The following is a 5,747-nucleotide window of genomic DNA, read 5'->3' as shown; positions in this document are numbered from 1 at the left end:
CGTAAATTTTCCATATAAATTTAATTAACAACGAGTCGGTAAATTCACTAAAATATCTCATGTGCAAAGATCAAATGCGATGTAAGATGCTATTGATTAGCGGATTGATAATGGTCGGTCCATGTCAGATTGCGTTTGGTGTTTCTTGGGTTTATATAATGAGTTTTTGTTAATTTGGATCTGGAATTACCTGACTGATTATGGTTATAATATGGGGCAACCTCTGTTGGTGCTTTTTTTCATTAGTTAAAAAGAGGCAAAGAAAAAGAAAACACAATCAGACACCCATCCACACAGTGTCCCGTGTCTATGTTGACCCTTTCTTGGGGCTACAAAAGTATAAGATTTTAATAAAAGTGAAACAATGTGAGGACAACCCGAATGGGACAAGACCACAGAAATTATGTTGTTTTTATTGTTGAGATTCGAGCGCGAATTATATTAGAAAAGTCATATATCTGAGAATTGATATGGTATGATGTGAAGCGATTAATAATGATAGTTGAGCACATGACTTTTTTTATCAGAATAGAACATAACTTACATCGAAGAATTGATATGATGTGGTGTGAAGCGGTTAATAAAGGTCCAACAAGATATATTGACTAAAATCGGATTGGACTTGCTGTTGATAACCCCCCAAGTGAAAATATCGAGTTTTCGTGCATGCTACCAACATTTATCTTTCCATTTACTTTTCATCTTTTTGAGAGTTTTTGAGTGATGATACTATGCTCCGTTTGTTTCGCGCAAAATAAATGATTTGGAGAACGTTTTCATAAAAATAATCATTTATATCTCTTGAAATAATTGGTTAGTGGAAAAATACTCTCATTAACGATATTTAATGTGTAAACGTTTTCATGAACGATAAAAATATTTTTCATTCATTCATTTATTAAATGATACAAGCAATCATTTTTTTAAAATGTTTTTTAAATCATTTGTTGTCCGCAAAACAAACGGAACATAAAGCTCCATTCGTTTCGCGAAGAATGTGATATTTCTAGAAAATGTTTTCCAAAAAGCCATTTTCCAAGAAATGACACAATTTTCCAATGTTCGGCTCAAATCTGCAAAAGACCCAGAAAATATTTTCTACCGTTTGGTATGAAAAATCGGATTTGATTTTCTTTTTCTTTTTCTTTTTTCCTTTTTCTTTCTTCTTCGATTGGTCACCAGCCACAGGCGAGCTTGAGTCTCGCCACAAGTCGGCGAGGCTCCAGCTCGCCAAATTCCGGCAAGCCAAGCCTTGCCTGTCAAGCTCGTCGCGACTCCCGAGCGAGCTGGCCAGATCGATCGCCGGCCCTTGGCAAGGCCCGAGCCTCGCCGGCCTTCGTCGTGGCTGGCAACTGGCCAAAGAAGAAGAAAAAAGAAAAAAAATCAAATTAGAATTTTAAAAAATAAAAATAATTAAAATGAATGGTGAAAGAAGGAGAAGGGAAAATGATTTCCTCTTTTTGAAGGTGTTTTTTTACATTGAGGGAAAATATTTTCCTTGACTAGTTTATTTTCCGTGAACCAAACACCAGAAAATTCGGAAAATATTTTCCTGAAAGTTATTTTCCGCAAAATGAACGGAGCCTTAACAAACAAACGAAGTTTGCAATTATTAAATTGCGAGAATAAGGTATGTAATGCATGGCAATATCGTGCGTCCCGCATCGACGATAATGCCCCCGGAACATCTAATACAAATGCACGAAGATGAGCTTCACCTTATAAAAATCAGTTGAGCAGAGAAATAAATCTCTGCATTTATAGAAGAGGATTTCATGATTTAATTGGGATAAATACCGACGAAAGATGTGCCTAAAATTCTGTGTAGACTATAGTTTATGAACTTTGGTCCCCATTATTTTATGGACCGACCACCAGTTACCACCGACCAAGCCCTAGAAACCCTAGCAAAAATATCCCTGCAAAAGAATTTTTTGTAACCAGCAAATGGCCAAGAAAATCAGGAGCCACATTAATTTGACAAAAGAAAGAAAAATAAATAAATAAATAAAATGGCTATTTTCCTCACCTTAGAATTTTACATATGAAACTGCTCAGACCAATAAATTATTAAAATAATTAAGTAGTAATTTATAGGTTTAGGAATCAATTATATTCAGGCTTCATTTGCTAACGAGGACTCGACCCGCCACTGCGTGGGAAGCTTCCCCTAAGCTAAGCAAGGTTTGTGCTGTCCTCGCTAGGAAATCATGATCGCTACGTGATTGACGTGAGTTTTGTCCCATCTCTCCCAGCTATCGTAGGTGGGACGAGGCCAAGCCTTCAGTAAATGCAAGGCACGACGGCCCCATGACGAGTAGATCGCCACATCCGTAATTTTTTATAAAGATTTTACCGAAGAGACTATATTGAGATTTTCGCGCAAAGATTTAGGACTCAAATGATAGAATTAGAAAGTTGAAGACTGAATTGACATTCGTACAATAGATTTAAGACTGATTGGACAATTCCTCCGTTTTCTTTTTTCTGAATCGTAGCAATAAATATAACCATTCCAACATCCTGATTTCTCGCCAATAGGCACTGTTGGTAAAGAGATTGGGGGAGTGGGGACCTGGTATCACAAGTGCGGGGTTCGATTCATGCACTCTAATTAGAAATATGACAGACCAAAAAAAAAAATTACCCTGATTTCTCGACTAACTACACTAATTAATACATGCTTATCTAATATGCGTGCCCTCCACGACCTCGAGAAAATCCCCTAAGCAATAAATATCAACACGCGAATACTTGTCAAATTTTGGAGCACCCAATACGTTATTAATATAGATATTTTTATAACGCGCTCTGTGAGCGTTTGCGCGGCCTCTTTTAGATCATTCATCGCTTTGCGTTCGCTTTTTTTTTTCCTTCGAATTTACGTTCATACTATTGGCAACAATTATATTCTTTTTGCATATTTGCTTACTTTTTTTTTGGTCAAAATATTTGCTTACTTTTTTTTTTTTTTTGGTCAAGAAATATTTGCTTACTTCAAGAGGAGGGTTTCCTCAAGCGTCCTAGCAAAGGAAGTACATGGTTTGAGGTCCAGGTGTCTACGCAACCAGGCAAACCTAAGATTGTGATCAACCCCATCTCCACAATTCAAGTGGCTCGTACTCGATGGCACCGCCAAATGGAACGATGCACGTGATCGGCGCAAGAGTGCGAAATAAGCACATAGACTTTCCTAGACTCCTAATTAAATAAATATACGGAAAAAGCCGCAAAAAAAAACCTCAAACTATATCTATCGTGATACACTTATCTTGAACTTTTTCTAGAGACATAAAAAAAAAACCCCAAACTTGTACGTATGCGGCACATTCACCTTCCTAGGCGGCATGTCAATAATGTTTGCTTTTTGGCGTCCATGTAGGCAGATCAAAACTTTGACGGAGGGTCAACGGATCACACAGGTGCAAGTTTGGATTTTTGGTGTCGCAAAAAAAAATTTAGGGAATGAGTGTCATAGTGAGTATAGTTTGGGATTTTTGGTGGCTTTTGCCCAAAAATATATATTTGGCAATTCGTGTTTTCATGTCTAATCGCATCGTGTCGAACCTATAACATTACTTTCGTTACTTGCATCGCCCGTTTGAACCCTAATATGATACACTTGTTAAATATGTCAGGCAGCACAACTGAACATGTTTAATGCATTTAAGAAATGAAATTGGGTACATAAATATGTGAAAAGAGCGTTTAGATATCTAGAAAACTCGCCTAAGCCCATCTTGATGGGCTGCTCTCTGTCAATCGCATGTTATATTTTTTTCATTAAACAAATCTCGAAGCATCGTAAAACGAGTCAAAAATAGCTATGTATTCGTATACTATAAAACGTGTCTAAATGTGTCTTAATATGTTGTGTTTCCATCAATGGCATGTTATATTTTTCTTTTCATTAAACGAGTCTCGGCGTATCATAGACGAGTCGAAATAAGTATGTGTTCATATACGGATATATCAATTTATATCGGGAGCACCCTCAATCTTAACTTAGTATTTAATATTTTTGCATTAATTTAGAGATACGGTTCGTGTTTACGACTTTGCGTGTTCTTTGACCTGTTCAGTAAGCTCAATGTCTGATCGATATTAAATTAATCAAAACTATTAATATGGTCGATTAAATTTAGGTGGCCATTTAAGTTTGATTTACTCAAGATATGATACGCATTATGAAAATATATCGCCACAAGTTATATAGCATTGCCAAAAGGTAAGAATAACAGTGAGAATTTGTAAAATAGAAAAAAGAAGAAAAACTAGCAAATGGGTTCGCAAAATTGAAATTGAATTATCCAAAAAATAAAGAGCTACAAAATAAATTATCACTTAATATTCTGTATATGTAAATTGGGTTTATAAATACAAGAGTTAATACCACAAAAACCCTTAAACTAGTACATCTGTGACAAATTTACCCCAAACTAATTTTTGACAAAAAAAATTCCAAACTAGTATATTCTTGGCAAATTTACCTTTCGTTAGTATATATTAAATTGGATCATTATCACGAAAAATCACAAATCGGTATATGTATGACAAACGGAGGATAAAACCCCAAACTGGTATGTCCGTCAACTACCACATGTTCTTTAACTCAACAATTTAACAGTAAAATTTAAATTTGTTACATGTGTATCGATTTGGGATTTTTCGTGGTATTACCCCTAAATACTAACCGTGCCAACTCCATAAATGGAAGGAAATCGTGAGATAATAATGATTCACAGTGTGTATTACATAAAATAAAATAAATATGAGTTAAGTTAACAAGCGATTCAAGTGTTTATCCGATACCCCTTTTCAACAATTTTCAATTTTCTAAAATACTAAATACTCGTTATACAAAAAGTTGTTTCGTTAAAATAATAATATTTTTTTATAAATTAACTGAATCAGTGCACCTAAAGAATTTATAAATGAAAAATTCGATAAAAATTTTGGAAAAGCTTTCGGGTCAAAGTCAGCACCATTTGTTGACTTTTCATTTATTATTCTGGTGATATATATTTTTTTTTTGTGGGGGTTCAAAAAAATGACAATAATTAAAAAAGTTGGGGGAAAAAGGGACGACCATAAGTTTCGCGTCGTGCGTTTGCCCCACGTGACCCCCTCGTGATCCGCACGTGCCGCGGCTGACACCTCCTCAATCCGAGCCCACAACCAACCCACCAATCGCAAGGCACCATTTTTCCTCCCTACTTTTCTGATTTAACCCATTCCACCTATCCCCATCACACCTTTCATCACCTTATCATTTTCTAATTTAAAATAATCAAATTTATAATCTTAATTCTTCAAAAAAAAATTCATAAAAATTCCCATCCTAATTCTCTTTTTCCCCGAAACCAAGCCTTTAACATGAGAAGAAGGAAAAATGACACAAATAATCCATGAATTTTGATCAAATGTGTAATATAGTCCATGAACTTTTAATTTGTTCAATGTAGTCCTTGAATTTTAACTAAACGTGCAATGTGGTCTATGAACTTTTAATTTATTCAATGTCATCCTTGAACTTTTGGTACATGTTCAATTCAGCCCTTGAACTATATGAAAATGCTCAATGTAGCAATGAAAATGTTCAATGCAGTCCTTTCCATTAATTCAAGTTCAGGGACTATATTGAACATTTTCATATAGTTCAAGGACTGAATTGAATATGTACCAAAAGTTCAGGGATGATATTGAACAAATTAAAAGTTCATGGACCACATTGAACATCAACATAA

Source organism: Syzygium oleosum, unplaced genomic scaffold (genome assembly GCF_021117445.2).
Source record: "Syzygium oleosum isolate NSW1041296 unplaced genomic scaffold, Sole_v2.1 Sole_v2.17, whole genome shotgun sequence".
NCBI lineage: Eukaryota > Viridiplantae > Streptophyta > Magnoliopsida > Myrtales > Myrtaceae > Syzygium > Syzygium oleosum.
The sequence above is the reverse complement of the archived record's forward strand: the minus strand, read 5'-3'. Positions refer to the sequence as shown.